General features: G+C 43.4%; 1 protein-coding gene across 1 annotated transcript in view; it reads right to left on the bottom strand.

The window, feature by feature from the left end:
• The window catches only part of LOC138351041 (agrin-like), a 279560-nt gene that overhangs the window by 145380 nt on the left and 116680 nt on the right, over window positions 1–17500 (bottom strand). The window contains exon 2 of the mRNA XM_069302583.1: window positions 6829–6879. The gene's annotated coding sequence lies outside the window, so the exon portion shown is untranslated. The remainder of the gene's footprint in view (window positions 1–6828; window positions 6880–17500) is intronic.

The raw sequence follows: 17500 nt of genomic DNA, 5'->3' as shown, positions 1-17500 counted from the left end.
CTTGACACAGACGAATGCCATCTATGCCATAACGTGTGTACTTGAGGAGCGTCTAACGATTACAAAGACGATAAACACCTCTTTCATGGTGGCCGGCGATGCACAGACACCAAGGCTCAATTTGGAATGTATATTCTCTACCCACAACCAGGTCATCACCGGAGATATAACAACAATACAAGACTGGACATTGGCGAGGCCTTTCACAACACACAAACCCAGCTAGTTATAAACAGTCTCATAACACCAGGTTATATATATATATATATATATATATATATATATATATATATATATATATATATATATATATATATTGATATATATCCTTGTTGTAACTCGTCAAGCACCGTGCTGAAGGGAAATAAATATGATATATAATTAATTCCGTTCTAAAAACTCCTCTAATGAAAGCCAGTTGGTAAAAGTCTTTCATTATTAGCAGAACCTCTGAGGCCACCCCTCACGCCTCAGTAACTGGCCGCCAGACTGTACACAACACGATTTAAGATAACAACTTTAGTTTAATTAAATGTTCTCGATGCCAGCTTTTTGAAAACTCACGGTACAATCTAGGATTTAAATAAATTTATGTATGGTATCAACGTGCAAGATAACATGGTAATCTAAATCACAACACTCAGAGGAAGTGATATCATTATTAATGGCATGTTTCAGAAAGTTTGTGCCATCATAATAATAATAACCTTCAGAAAGTTTGTGCTATCATAATAATAATAACCTTCAGATTAGTTTATATATATATATATATATATATATATATATATATATATATATATATATATATATATATATATATATATATATATATATATATATATATATATATATATATATGTGTGTGTGTGTGTGTGTGTGTGTGTACATGGGAAGATGGTATTATTGGCTTGGTGGGACGATCTGTTCCCCCGGGCATTGTTCCATGGTCTAAAGTGAGAACAAGGTAATGACATTTGGGAGTGGCCAATGTGCTGAGCCAGTAATAAGAAGGAACAGAAAGTGTGCAGGGAGGGGCGTTGAGAGAGGCCGGGGAAGGAAGTGGAAGGGGAGTAGGATAGAAGGTAGGAGAGGGAGGAGAGAGAGACAAAGAGGCGAGGAGGAGGAGAGGAATAAGAGATACGGATGAGAGGAGGAGGGAGGGAGAGAGAGGAAGGGTGGTATACTCATGAGAGCATCTGGGGTAGAGATGTTATCTCAGCACACGGATGGGGATGCTGCACAGGTCCCCAGGTAATCCCAGCCCTCACCACGTACTGTTATTGTTATGGTGAGAGCTCCAGGCTGCCTCCACCAATGTTATCATTACTATAACTTATAATAACATTACAATCTTAATTATTATTATTATTATCACTGGAAAAATATACATTTTCCATCAAAATTATGGAATTTACTCCTAAACTTGTGTAAACAAAAGTGTCAACACCAAAGGAGAAGTTGGGAACACTGTTCCACCACTCACTCAAGGAGGATTAACCACCCTCACCCCTTGTAACAACCTACATCACAACTATGGCAACTATGGCAATGTTCTATGGCATCAGTAACACGCCACTGCAGCAGAGTGATGAAGAACACCACGAGGGAGTTATGCTCCAGCGGTTATTAAAACTTCCTCAACAAATAGAAGCTGCGGTAACACAGAAAATGGTCTCATAAATTTCAGGAATAATTAAACCAACGTTTTACTTGAAGACAGAGATGAAATTGGTTATTTAGTTGCACAAGTCTGTGTTGAGCTCCCGGTCTTGACTACTGCTACTAGCTGTGTCCAAGCATGGAGACCTCACCTTCAAAGATACAATTCTCACGCCAAGAACGGTTGAGGGGTGACAGGACTAGACGACACCACAAATCAGACATGACAGGGCTGATCTCACTGACACCTTTAAAATAGTGAGAAAACTGGAAAATATTAATCCAGATCACTTATTTTAAAGGTTCAATGTAACACACATACAAGGGACAACAGCATCAAACCCCACAAGCCACAATGCAAGACAGAAAGCAGATGTTTTCTAACCCATAAGGATATAAACCCATGGAACTGCCTACCCGCCAAAGCCATACACGCCATACCATTATTTCAGCATAAAACTCACCATGAAAAAGTCCTCACAGGTGGAATACCTTCAGGCAAATTCAGGAAAACTCATACGGGATTAAAGAAGAACTCAACCCTAACCTCACAGGCACTGAAGAAGGGTTTAACCAGGATAGATGGAGAGTCCCTATCCCTTCTACCTGACAAGCAGTGAAGGGGAAAGTTAACCAGGATACATAGCCAGCCTTCCCCCTCCCTCTAGACAGGCACCTGTGACCAACTGGCAAAGTTTGTGCTCGTGAACACAATTCTCAAGCACTGAAGTTGCCGAGTCGAGGGAAACATCGCACCAACATAATCCTGTCGTTCATCAAAACTTTATGTAGACTTGTAGGAGGCCCAGCGAGCCAAGTGTCTGCTGGATCTTAATTTTGGCTGCGTATCGTCTGCACAATCACAGGCTCCTTGCAGGCTCTGTGTTTGGTGGGTATCGTCTGAACGACTATAGGCTCCTTGCAGGCTCTGTGTTTGATGGGTATCGTCTGAACGACTACAGGCTCCTTGCAGGCTCTGTGTTTGGTGGGTATCGTCTGAACGACTACAGACTCCTTGCAGGCCCTGTGTTTGTTGGGTATCGTCTGAACGACTACAGACTCCTTGCAGGCCCTGTGTTTGTTGGGTATCGTCTGAACGACTACAGACTCCTTGCAGGCCCTGTGTTTGTTGGGTATCGTCTGAACGACTACAGACTCCTTGCAGGCCCTGTGTTTGTTGGGTATCGTCTGAACGACTACAGACTCCTTGCAGGCCCTGTGTTTGTTGGGTATCGTCTGAACGACTACAGACTCCTTGCAGGCCCTGTGTTTGTTGGGTATCGTCTGAACGACTGCAGACTCCTTGCAGGCCCTGTGTTTGTTGGGTATCGTCTGCACAACCACAGGCTCCTTGTAGACTCCATGCAGGCTTTGTGCAGGCTCTGATTGTGTGCAAACATTCAGGCTTCATCTGTGGCGTGCATTGTCTGTACGTACATCATAAGATGCTCATTAGTTTCTTGAAAGTAAACACTTTCATGTTGTTTTGATCGTCATGAAAGCCACTGTCATTGAGGAAGATTATACATCTCTCGTGTTGTCAGTCAGTTAGGTGTACTTGCAAAATACACAATACATAGTGTATACACAACTATTTGTAACTTTGAGTATATTAAGAAACATTTAAGATATTTAACATGGATATAAATACACGAAAGGTACAATTAATACAGTAGAGTGTTATTAAGGGGAGAAAGATTGTGTTTGAAGCCTGTATTTTGTCGTGATGGCAAGAGTCTTCATACTAAGTGTGTGTGTGTGTGTGTGTGTGTGTGAGAGTGTGTGTGAGAGTGTGTGTGTGTGTGTGTGTGTGAGAGAGTGTGTGTGTGTGTGTGTGTGTGTGTGTGTGTGTGTGTGTGTGTGTGTGTGTGTGTGTGTGTGTGTGTGTGTGTGTGTGTGTGTGTACTCACCTATTTGTGCTTGCGGGGGTTGAGCTTTGACTCTTTGGGTCCCGCCTCTCAAGTGTCAATCAACTGGTGTAGATTGACACCTCGTGTGTGTGTGTGGGGGGGGGGCACCGTTGCGGAGGATACAACAGTATTGTGTCAGTCGCTGCTATTCCTCCTCTCACGCTAAGGGCACTGCCCTTCTGTGACTGTTTAGTTCATTTCCTGGCGATATTACGTGTTCCGTAACCCTCGCCACTCACAGGAGCCGCGATAAACTATATTATTGAAGAGAAACTATGAATTAAACTCGGCTCTTGTTAAAAAAATAGATTTTTAAATTAAAGTTCAAACAAAATAATCCACAATAACATTTTTACATACAATTTTTAATCTGAAATGAAGAAAGTGGTGGTGGTGCTGGTAGTGGTGGTGCTGGTAGTGGTGGTGCTGGGGATGGTGGTGGTGCTAGGGATGGTGGTGGTGCTAGGGGTGGTGGTGCTGGGGGGCGGTGGTGCTGGTGTTTTTTTAAGCTTGGAGTGAGTTGTGTCCAGTGTTTCATCCTGGAATTGTGTAGTGTGGGGGTTGGTTTCCATGAAGTAGACTCAAGCTCTTGAACCACCACCTGTGAGAATGAAGCGTCTCTCGTCTCCGAGCGATGTCGTAGTCCCTTGTTCAATAGTTGTATCAACAAGGCTTTAAAGGGTCTGGCGTAGTTTAGTCATGTAGTTAGTTTAGTCTTAGTTTAGTGCCTTGTTTTACATTGCTTGTAGTTTTTGCATGTTAGTTATCTTTAAGGTCGCGAAGAGGTACTGGGAACGTATTCGAGATGTATAAATGTACCTGGATGTTAGTGCTAAAGTTACGGAATCTTGTTAATTTGTCAAAAAACTGTCTTTAAACTTTGTTCATTCTGTCATTTTGTGTATGGATATATCTATGGTGGTGACAGATGCGCTGGAGACCAACAGCTATTCATCAAAACGTCGAGGCACTGAAGTTGACCATTGATGTTTGCTGAAAAAGCCAGTCCCTCCCTCCCCCCAACCTCTCTCTCTCTCTCTCTCTCCCACCCCCACCACCTTCTCTTCCCTCCCTTCCCTTCCTCCCTCCCTGCTCCCCCCCCCCTACCCTGAAGCCCGACCGACATTCAAGAGACACGATCTGCGAGTTTGAAACGCAACATGTTGCTTCTGTGGTTGTTATCCTCTGATGCAACGTCTCTCTTTAGAATAGCAACTGTCGTCATCACAGCGAATGTTCTGCAGTCAGGGGAGCTGGGCACAGATGCTCCTCAGTTCTAATGAATGCTTTCAAATCCTCCTCCTAAAAATACATTTTTGTTTTGTTGACCAGACCACACACTAGAAGTTGAAGGGACGACGACGTCTCGGTCCGTCCTGGACCATTCTCAAGTCGATTGTGAGAATAGTCCAGGACGGACCGAAACGTCGTCGTCCCTTCAACTTCTAGTGTGTGGTCTGGTCAACATACTTCAGCCACGTTATTGTGACTCATCGCCTGCAAATTTTTGTTTTCTTTTTAAATCTCGTATATGTTGGTTGGTTTGTGTTCAGCCGAGTTAATGTGATTTATTCTCTCCTTGTTAGTGTTTCATATTGATTTTGCTATGATTATAAGTTCAAAGAAAAAGGTATTTTAGATTTTCGTTGACATTATCACACGGTTATCTTGAGGTTATCTTGAGATGATTTCGAGGCTTTTTAGTGTCCCCGCGGCCCGGTCCTCGACCACGCCTCCATCCCCAGGAAGCAGCGCTTGACAGCTGACTAACACCCAGGTACCTATTTTACTGCTAGGTAACAGGGGGCATAGGGTGAAAGAAACTCTGCCCATTGACCGGTCGATCGGTATCGAATCGACCGGTAGTGAAAGACTTGTGTTTTGCAAGTGATGGTAACAGCCGTGGGGCCCCCCAGGGTGCTGTTGTCATCATCATGGTCTTCAGTCTCCACCTTGCGAAACCTCTACATCTTTCCTCACTCACGGCAGTTTTGTCTGTATATATTTAACACTTTATGAGGTCGGAAACTCTATGAGGCCTAAAGATGATTATTTGTACACACAACCTCTTAGTGCTTCGTAGCCAGTATACGCTTAAAATAATGCAAACATGTGCTGGAATGATTGAAGAAGATGCATAGGCTTCGTATGTGTTGGTGAATCCTCCCACAGGTCCGCTTACCCAGCTTAATATCCACATATATACCATGATATAGACCAATCTCAATTGATTGCTCAATAAATCATTGAACTACATATTTAACAGATCTCTAACCCTGTCCATGGAGGACAGAAGAATATATATATATATATATATATATATATATATATATATATATATATATATATATATATATATATATATATGCTGGTTAAAATAAAAATATTATATAAACTAAAAACTGCTTTCGTCTTACATTTTCTCCTTGTGTGACATTATTGACGAGCTGTCATGCATCTCACTGTCTTCCATTCTACTTACTGTCTTTTCCCCCAACTGTCTCCTATTTCTGTCCCTGAAACACTTCCTTCGCTATAGATAAAGTTTTTTCCACTCAGGACAGACGTTGTTCATTCATGCCGGAATTCGTTCATAGCCTCTATAGTTGTGAACACATTACTCTCATATAACAAAGTTTTTGATAGTTTTTGCTGCACTATCCTGAGCCAGATGCTACAGAAGAGGGATGAACAGTGGGACAGGGAGCGGGAGAGTGTCAGGACGAGGTAAGGGACAGACAGGTAGATGGGATAGATGAACAAATGGTGGATTTGGTGACAGGTGGTAGAGTAAGCTGTGACATTGTTACTAGAACAGCTGGTAGGTAAACGAGACGGGGGATCAGTTAAATGATGGGGACAGGTAGTGGGACAGGCATGTGGGGCGGATCGTGAGGGACAGACAGGCATATGAAACAGGTGATGACAGGTGATTGAGTGCATGAGACAGACGTGTCTCACAAGTGAGACACGTCTGTACATATTCCACATATTCCACATATGTACACATGTACATATTCCACACATGTGTCTCACAAGTGAGACACATGTGTGGAATATGTAGCAAGTGACGTGTGACTTGTAATTTATCAGCTGAGGGTGGAGCAAGAGTAGGTAGGACAGATATGGGACTGCAGGATAGATGTTGGTTTGAGTGATACTGTAATTGATAAGGTTAGTGGACAAAAGAGGAGTGTGTGTGTGTGTATGGGGTCACAGGTGTTGAACAAGTACGTAATATTGCAAAGGTTGATCTTACCTTCATCAGTCTCACTGCCTAGCAGCGTCGACTCCTCCCCACCACTAGCATCTGAAACACAACACCAGAATTACCAACATGCACATATACACACACATTCTAGCCATCAGACCATAAATAGTCAAAATGAACTTTGGAGAGTTAATTTTTCAACTACCTCCTGACAGTTTATTCTGTATAATAAGCATCAACAAAGGTTTCTGAAACCATAGAGACGCTTGTGTTTACATGCATTAAGAGATAACCCAGCCTCCAGTCGGGAGATAAATAAAATCCTTGTTCAAACGAAACATTTGGAGCAAACATATTTTAAATCAATAATAGTGTTTACCTCCCACATTATCCCTGAGCCCTACAGGAGCGTGGAGGAGAGGGAGAGGGGGGGGGGGGAGGGGGGTGTTGTATACAGCGGCATGAATCATACAATATACAACATTTATGTCTAAAAGATCACAAGGTTTCTGATTTGATCTGTGTACTCACCTAGTTGTGCTTGCGGGGGTTGAGCTCTGGCTCTTTGGTCCCGCCTCTCAACCGTCAATCAACAGGTGTACAGGTTCCTGAGCCTACTGGGCTCTATCATATCTACACTTGAAACTGTGTATGGAGTCAGCCTCCACCACATTACTTCCTAATGCAATCCATTTACCATGTATATGATGTTCTGTGTATATGGTGTTCTCTGTGTGTTATGGTGCTCTGTGTCATGGTGCTCTGTGTATATGGTTTCGTGCTATGCGTTTGGGTATGGTGCTATGTGTTATGGCACTGTATTATGTGTTCTGGTATGGTGCTCTGCCAACCATCTCTTTGTGACAGTAGTACCCGAGTAATGTCAAGGATCCTGCTTTTCTAATAGCCCTGCTTTCATCTTGATAGCCCTGCTTTCATCTTGATAGCCCTGCTTTCATACTGATAGCCCTGCTTTCATCTTGATAGCCCTGCTTTCATACTGATATTTTTGCTTTCATCCTGATATCCCTGCTTTCACCCTGAAATACCTGCTTCTTGATATCTTTGCTTTCATACTGACATCCCTTCTTTCATCCTGATATCCCTGTTTTCATCCTGAAATACCTGCTTCATGATATCTTTGCTTTCATCCTGATATCTCTGCTTTCATCCTGATATCCCTGCTTTCATCCTGATATCCCTGCTTTCATCCTGATATCTCTGCTTTCATCCTGATATCCCTGCTTTCATCCTGATATCCCTGCTTTCATCCTGAAATACCTGCTTCTTGATATCTTTGCTTTCATTCTGATATCCCTGCTTTCATCCTGAAATACCTGCTTCTTGATATCTTTGCTTTCATCCTGATATCTCTGCATTCATCCTGATATCCCTGCTTTCATCCTGATATCCCTGCTTTCGCCCTGAAATACCTGCTTCTTGATATCTTTGCTTTCATCCTGATATCTCTGCATTCATCCTGATATCTCTGTATTCATCCTGATATCTCTGCTTTCATCCTGATATCCCTACTTTGATAGGAGAAGGCATGCTGAAAGTCACTTATTCAGATAAGTATTGAAAGGCGAGACTCAGTATCTGATAGCTGGCGAAGCATGCACATATAGGTGAGTGGATATAGGCGAGTACACGAACACTCTGGGTGGGTGGGGGGGGGGGGGGAGGGGGGGGGGAGATATAGGTTCATCTCGACCAAAGGAACTTTAAGATGAAGATCATTATACATTTTGCAGTCTCAGCTGAGTCTCAACTCTCACCAAGAATCCCTCTTCCCAAATCCCTGACACTTATATATTTTTAAATAATAGTTTCGAATAATATTCATTTTTATAATTTCCTCCATACAGTATACTATATGTAGATATCCACATAAGAGAGAAGGAAAAAGTAAAATAATTAGAAGGGGTTTTTGTGTATTAATTGATTTTCAAGGAATTCAGTATTCCTTTTAATATGGGTTCATACACCAAATGCATAATTTTGAAACACACACACAAGAAAACTAGAGGAGTTCACTTAGTATATCTCTGATATATCTTCACTTACGAAAGAAATGTTAAAATTAAAAACGCCAAAATTTATTTAACATTTCTAACAGGCCTACAAGTTCAACTTGTAGCATCCTCAGAAGCAGACGAAAAATTTGACATCAATTACAAACTTGTATTTTTTTTTTCCCCTGTGTGGTGAGAGGCGAGATGACTGACAGTCCTGTCCACGAGTGTATAGTCTAAAGTCCCGTCTATCGTCTCCAGTCCCGTCTATGGGACTTACAGCCGTGTTGAGGACCTCAACACGGGCTCTGTCCGCTCCAAGGATATGAGCCGAAAGATGTGAATATGATTTGATTGTGTCATATGAAGTTCAAATCAATTTCCATCACACAATATCTCGTACAATTGAAACTGAAACCGATAATTCAGTTTTCCTTTTCATCAAATTGATAACCAGTTTCTCTGAAGAGATGTCTAGAGGTAGACATCTACCTCTAGACATCTCAACAAACATGACCGAATTAAGGTATTAAGACATAAATAATTCCTGAGGTACAACATTCAACACCTCCATCCCCCAGTTAACTAGGGGCCCCGGTCTTCAACTAATCGACCTTCAATTGGACAGTTATAATCCTTTCTAACAACTACAACAGGCTAAATTAGCATGCACGACCCGACTGAGAGCAACAAACTCGAGCACCTCCATAGCTAATAAAAGGCTTCCAAATTCAACAGTTGGATTTACGAATATAGATGAGGTCTCTGAGGACGGACCAATACATATAATGAATTCCTGTTGGCGTGCGCGCGCCTTTGTCGCCCCGCGCGTGCTCTCCTCTCAATGTAAACAAACTCGGGAGTTGCCAGATATGGCACCAGACCCAGCTAATGGCAGTCCAGCTAGACGGGCACCTAACAGCAGACCCAGCTAGACGGGCACCTAACAGCAGACCCAGCTAGACGGGCACCTAACAGCAGACCCAGCTAGACGGGCACCTAACAGCAGACCCAGCTAGACGGGCACCTAACAGCAGACCCAGCTAGACGGCCACCTAACAGCAGACCCAGCTAGACGGGCACCTAACGGCAGACCCAGCTAGACGGCCCCCTAACAGCAGACCCAGCTAGACGGGCACCTAACGGCAGACCCAGCTAGACGGCCCCCTAACAGCAGACCCAGCTAGACGGGCACCTAACAGCAGACCCAGCTAGACGGGCACCTAACAGCAGACCCAGCTAGACGGGCACCTAACAGCAGACCCAGCTAGAGTAAACATAGCTGTAACCAACACCTAGAAGTATCAAGGTGGTTACTGCTAGCTTGGGTTACGAGCAGTAACCCAAGCTACAGGAGGAAGCCACCTCCTCGTAGAACCCCATCCTAGGGGTGATAGATCCTACCCCAGACTAGAGGAGGAGGCTGAGACAGAGATCAACCCCCTACCGAGGAGCAAAGGTTCCAGCAAGAGCTGCTCATGGATAAATATGACAAGTTATAGATAGGAGCTGCCTCGTATGGGCCAATAGGCCTTCTGCAGTTACCTTTGTTCTTATGTTCTTATGTTCTTAAATGAACTAGATTTGCTGTGGGGAAGGTAGAAGCAGCTATGGCCAAACTAGAACGGTGGAGACGCCGGTAGTAGCCCTAGTTATAATCTGCTTAGATCAGACTCAACAGACGAGCTCAACTTCTGCTAAAAGTGAGTAGAAACAAGGGGAGACATGATCACCACATACAAAATTATACAGGAAGTTTTTGTTTTCAGAGTCAGCGTATTAAATGAATACTCTGAGAGGGTCCTGGAAGTACAGTCAAGTTCCCCACGCACAATCGAGAATTCCTGGTTCGAATCCTGGCCGGGACAGAAATGCTTGGGCACATTTCCTTTCACCTAATGGATCTGTTCATCTAGCAGTAAGTAGGTACTTAGGAATTAAGTCAACTTGTTATGGGGGTTGCATCTTGGGAGAGGTCAGTAATTTGACCCTCGGGGGGGTGGGGGGATATAAGTCTAAAGTGTATGAATACACTCAGGCTTCCTGTCCCCCCAAACACAATGAATTATTATTTATATTATTATTTTAATTAAAGGAGATGCACTAAACAGTGAATTGTTGGAAGCCGATTCTGTGCACAGCTTCAGATGAAGAGCTAGAAACCCAAAAATACCCTCAAGATGCTTACTTGAAACAGCACACACACACACACACACACACACACACACACACACACACACACACGCACACGCACACGCACACACACACACACAATTCACAGTTTCAAATGTAGATATGATAGAGCCCAATAGGCTCAGGAATCTGTACACCAGTTGATTGACGGTTGAGAGGCGGGACCAAAGAGCCAGAGCTCAACCCCCGCAAGCACAATTAGGTGAGTACAATTAGGTGAGTACACACACACACACACACAGTTGATTGACGGTTAAGAGGCGGGACCAAAGAGCCAAAGCTCAACCCCCGCAAGCACAATTAGGTGAGTACACACACACACACACACGCACACACGAACATAAAAGCCTTCACATCTCCTTTCATCAAGGACCAGCACACACACTCGGAGCGGCAGCAATATAAGGAGCGCCTGGGCATTGAAGAATATTACTCTCACTATATTAGTCGACCTCAACTTCCCTGACAGAGCAAGTTAAGATATTTTTGCCTGTCTTAACTTTGCCCACCTGAATGGTGGCTTCACCGTGGCGACGGTGGAGGCAGGAGAAGGGGCTGGAGGTGGAAATATCTCCTATGGATATTTCTGCAAGGAGGAAATGTCTATAACTTGGGAATTTCTAATAAGACGAATCGCTGCAAGAAAGGGGGGCGAAATTAGGTTATTCCTTTTTTATTATTTAGGGCCAATGATGAATTTCTGAATTATTGGAATTTCATCAACTAGTTTTATTTAGTACAGTTCTATAAATTACTTTAGAATAAACATTTTGTTGAAGATGGTTTTAGAAAACTAAGCTGAATTAAATATTACTGAATAAAATAATACATTTACTAAATATCCTACACTAATTCCTAGATATTTGACCTGTAAGTCTGTGATGAACTGTAACAAGTTGTGTGTACTCAACTTTTTGACTTCGATGGCACTTCTCCCATACTCTGCCTTCAACACACAAACACACTATAGTCAAAAAATTGTGAACGTGCGCGTTTAATTTCAACAGCAAGCGGAGTAATTAACGCTGAATACCATCGAAAATGAACGCAACTAACTAGCAATGAATTTCAACCGTAATTTCCTCCTGAGTCGCTTCGTGAACGCAAAGACGAGGTTAAAAAAAAAAAGAGAGAAATATATTGGATCTCTCTCTCGCAAGTTTGGGGCTCACCATCGATATATTTCGACCGAGGACACGAAAAAATAGTTCCATTGAAAGTTAGGGCAAAATATTTTTCCCCTTCAAAATCAGTGTCCCCAGAGAGACAATATATATTTCAGGACTTATGTTCTCACAGAAATCTTGTGTTCTTGTAAAAAAAAATGATATATGGAGAGGTGAGTAAAACTTACGTCCGGTAAATCTGTTATTCTCGCTATGATTATTTATGAGAACTTTCTACCAGTGAGAGAGAGAGAGAGAGAGAGAGAGAGAGAGAGAGAGAGAGAGAGAGAGAGAGAGAGAGAGAGAGAGGTTTCCTGGGTGTCCCATATGGCTCTATCTGCTCAGCTCTATGTGGCTCTATCCTGGCCGCACCCCTCTTTGGCTCTATGTGTCTGTGCCTGAGCCCAGCGTCTCAAGGCTTTAACAGCAGAGGAGCAGAGTGAGCCCAGCGTATGGTAAGTATCTTGCTGCAATAAATCAGGTTCTTTGCATCTTTGTCAACCTCAGGAACGTTGTGTGACAGGTTTAACCCTCAACCTCTTCCCTCAACCCCCTCCCAGCGACCTAACCTCACTCCCCTTAAATCCCTCTCCTTCTATCCCCCTGGGACCACTTAATTTGTTAATGTATTCTGTGGTTATTTATTAGCAATTAATAATAGATTAACAACAGGAATTGAAGCGTCCAGCTCAATTTGATGGTGGTGGTTGTGGTGTGTGTGTGTGAGTGTGTGTGTGTGTGTGTGTGTGTGTGTGTGTGTGTGTGTGTGTGTGTGTGTGTGTGTGTGTGTGTGTGTGTGTGTATGTGTGTGTGTGTGTGTACTCACCTAGTTGTGCTTGCGGGGGTTGAGCTTTAGCTCTTTGATCCCGCCTGTCAACCGTCAATCAACAGGTGTACAGGTTCCTGAGCCTGTGTGTGTGTGTGTGTGTGTGTGTGTGTGTGTGTGTGTGTGTGTGTGTGTGTGTGTGTGTGTGTGTGTGTGTGTGTATGTGTGTGTGTGTGTGTACTCACCTAGTTGTGCTTGCGGGGGTTGAGCTTTAGCTCTTTGATCCCGCCTGTCAACCGTCAATCAACAGGTGTACAGGTTCCTGAGCCTGTGTGTGTGTGTGTGTGTGTGTGTGTGTGTGTGTGTGTGTGTGTGTGTGTGTGTGTGTGTGTGTGTGTGTGTGTGTGTGTGTGCGTGCGTGCGTGCGTGCGTGCGTGTGTATACTCTTGAGGTTCTGAATAGACTTCTCTTCTACAATGTGATCGTTCACTTCATTCCATTTTGACAATTCCTCTTTTTTTTTATAATATTTAATTATAACTGCATTTATGCAGCTACTCTAGACTATATGAAGGATTATATAGTGTGTGACCAGCTAGCTACGTGATGCTAAGAACTATCCCCCCCATCTCGCCCGACGGGACAGTTACAACCCCGCTCCTGTGCCAGTTAAGGCCACCACGGGATCACCATAGCCTGTGCTACTTGCAACTTTTGGTTCCGAGTTGCTGAGTTGCTGTGGTTCCGACCAACAACAACAACAACACGCTGGTTAGTCTTACAGGGAGATGTGGTCAGTAGCTTAGTAACTATAGATACAGTATGAGGGTATCTTCTGGGACACGAGAGTGAACACAGTAATTACCAAGCTCGAAGTACCTCATTACGACTGATCTGACTGGTCTATATAATGACTGGACACTCAGTCAGTCATGCCGTGTGTGAGAGGTCACCACCGGGTTAATGCTCGCAGAGTTTCCACCTAGAATGATCAGGGTTCGTGTCCCACTGTAGCCACCTGCCTACAGGGGCAGGTGGCTACAGGGGCAGGTGGCTAAGGGACACCATCACCCATATCTAGGTGGCGGTAGCCTCAACCTGATACTGGCCACAACTGTCTATATTGTCTTAATAACCGAGATTAGGATGCGTTGGTCTAGTTCAACGTCATCCTTGTGGCATGCTAATTTAGCTGCAATGTCTCTATGTGTCATCATGACAGGTCATATTAACATGAGGTGGCATTCATACATAAGATATTCTAAACCTTAATTCTGTTCAACGAGCGAGTTATTTATCAATTCTGTTATGAGGCTTTTCTTGTGTCTCTTGCAGAACGTTTCAAGTGCTTCAAGAGCAGACTTTGAATCACGTCAAATAACTCTTTCTCCAGTGGGTTGTTAGCGTACTAGTAGGTAGTTGTGGTCAGTTGTAGTCAGAGGTGGTCAGTAGCGTAGTCTACGCTTCAATTAGTGTAGAGTTCAGCCAGTTGTTTAGCCTGACACTTACGTCTGTGTAGAAATATTATGTCTATAAAACCCACACAGGCTGCTGAAGTGTGTCCTGTTGGCGACTGGACTCAGCCATCGGAGTAGACATAATGCAATTTTTTTTTAAAAACTATTTTTTTAAACAATTAATTGTTTAAAAGATAATGATTTGTTGAGCTACATCGGCGCAGTAAGTCTCATTCGACCTTGTCTGGCGTACTGTGGTCACATCTGGGGTGTCCCCCTAGATATGTTCCTCATTCATTTAAGAAGAAAGCTATTGAGAAACCTAACTGTAGCTTGGGAGGTCATTATTAAAATGATCTGATTTGATGAAGCGCTGGCTGGCAAACTGTCAGTTATCTTCACTGTCTACACACATATCTTTAGCTTCCCTTACAGCCTCGTCAGGCATCAGTGGTGTTACCTTGAAGTTAGATTGAAGTGTTTCCGGGGCTTAGCGTCCCCGCGGCCCGGTCGTCGACCAGGTCTCCGACCAGAGTTGAAACAAGTTGTTCGTCTGATCGTCTGATCTGATGTCCAGTTCATCTCAGCACTAAGTTGCTTCTTCAACATGGCCAAGATTCAACAAGCAATTTCCTCATCTACTTACGATCCTATACATCTTTTCTCAATCTTTATGGCGGCTTCTTATTCATTTATTAAATAGTTTTCGAGCATGGAAACTTGCCAATCAAACGTTGTTATTGTTATAAACAGCCGCCAGGTGCTACGAAGCTCATAAGCTGTTGAATAAATGTAAAGAAAGCCGCCAGAGATTGAGAACAGATGTACAGGTTTCGTAATTAGAAGAGTAAATGCTGGTTGAATCTTGTCCCTGGACGGTAGAGCGACGGTCTCACTTCTTCCAGGTCGGCGTTCAATCCCTCACCGTCCAAAGGGTTGGGCACCATTCCTTCCCCCCCCCCACTGTTTCATCCCAAATCCTTATCCTCATATCCCTTCCAAGTGAACAAATACACAAGGGCCGTGACGAGGATTTGAACCTGCGTCCGGGAGCATCCCAGACACTGCCTTAATCGACTGAGCTACGACAGGGTTAAAAAGAGTTGAAACCGAAGTTCTACTGAACTTACTGGATCCCGTAAGTGATCTGATCTCTGTGTGACCCTTCCAAGTGCTACATAGTCTCCCTCGATCCACATGGCCCAATCAGAACTGTGTACCAATCCTTACGAATGGCCCCAGAACACCCGTACTACACTTAAACAGTTTTTAATCTGTCTATTCCTAATCAAATGATTGTAAAGTTCGCTTCTTTTTCCAATCCACAGCCACGTTATATCACCACTACCTGTTTTACTCAGCACTTTTGATCTCCAGATAATTAAGACTCGTCTCTGCAACTTCGTTTTTTAACTTTGACTAAAGTTTCTTTTTTTCCAAAGTTAGGAACATTTTAGTTAGAAACTTTGCCTTTAAAATAAGCAGCTGTAAATTGAGTAATAATAACCTTAGCTTGAGGACGACCTCGTGGTCCTTGGGATTTACTTAACCATTTAGTAAAAAGTCTAATAAAACTATCGTGATGGAGATAAGAGCACCCTCCATCATGGTAGACCTCGTAAGTTGTTACAAGACCTCGTAAGTTGTTACAAGACCTCGTAAGTGGTTACAAGACCTCGTAAGTGGTTTTAAGACCCCATAAGTGGTTACAAAACCTCGTAAGTTGTTACAAGACCTCGTAAGTTGTTACAAAACCTCGTAAGTTGTTACAGGACCTCACAAGGGGTTATTTGAGTGATTCACTAAATACTAGACTGACTTAGGAGTTCCAACAGCGAGGAGGGTGACCTTTTATGGAGACACCACAACAGTACTCAAAAGTTCCAAGTTCTCTTACTGTTGTGGTTTGAATGCAGCTTATTAACTCATGCTTTACCGTTTACTGTTGTAAACTGTTTATATTTGATTATGTCAATCTCAACCTCTTAAGCTCGAGTCAAAGTCAACCCTCTGCTCTATTTTATCCTTTTGCAAGAATACAACACTTATAAATAAATAACTGCAGCTACAACAGCACAATACATTACCCACCAGTCATCGGAGAAGTCTCTTCACATGATTATCTTGAGAGGTTATCTTGAGATGATTTCAGGGCTTTTTAGTGTCCCCGCGGCCCGGTCCTCGACCAGGCCTCCACCCCCAGGAAGCAGCCCGTGACAGCTGACTAACACCCAGGTACGTATTTTACTGCTAGGTAACAGGGGCATAGGATGAAAGAAACTCTGCCCATTGTTTCTCGCCGGCGCCCGGGATCGAACCCGGGACCACAGGATCACAAGTCCTGCGTGCTGTCCGCTCGGCCGACCGGCTCCCGATGCACCAACTCGGGAAATATTTGCTCGAATATCGGGAGAAAAAGAGAGAACTCAAACCAGCGTTGAAAAACATAATAATTCTTTTTGAAGGTTTAAGAGCGTCTCCCCTCAAGCTCTCTAGAGCCGACGGAGAAGAAAACGACAACACACCTGTAATATTTCAGAGACAGATGTGTCTCCCCAGAGAGAGAGAGAGAGAGAGAGAGAGAGAGAGAGAGAGAGAGAGAGAGAGAGAGAGAGAGAGAGAGAGAGAGACAGGTAGAGGTCATCAGCCGCACGACTAACTCACTAAACTGACCCTTATTGTGTACCGCCCGGGGGGGGGGGGGGGGGGGGGACTGCTGGACCCTTTATCGTGACGGGAAAGGCATTTGGTCTTTTACTGCGGGCTTCTGGAAGAGGATTAAATCGTAACATTTTCCTCTCAGGGTTAGATACTGCGGCGCTTTAAAAGGGCTCATATCCTGTATTTTCAAAATCCAAATTGGAATTAAAATATATATTTGTAGTCAATTTATAGAAATCTTATACTTCTTATAATCTTATCAATCTTATAATTTATAGAAATATTTTGAGAAAATCTCAATATTGCGAATAACAACATTTTCATTCACTCTGATCATAGGAATCAATAGTCCTACTAAAGTTAGGAGTAGCTACGTAGTTAGTACGTAGCAACCTAGTAAAGTTAGTTAAAGTTAGGAGGCCTGTTCGACGACCGGGCCGCGGGGACGCTAAGCCCCGGGAA

The sequence above is a fragment of the Procambarus clarkii genome, chromosome 48 (assembly GCF_040958095.1).
Source record: "Procambarus clarkii isolate CNS0578487 chromosome 48, FALCON_Pclarkii_2.0, whole genome shotgun sequence".
Classification (NCBI taxonomy): domain Eukaryota; kingdom Metazoa; phylum Arthropoda; class Malacostraca; order Decapoda; family Cambaridae; genus Procambarus; species Procambarus clarkii.
Note: the sequence above shows the minus strand (reverse complement) of the source record. Positions and strands in the feature narration are given on the sequence as shown.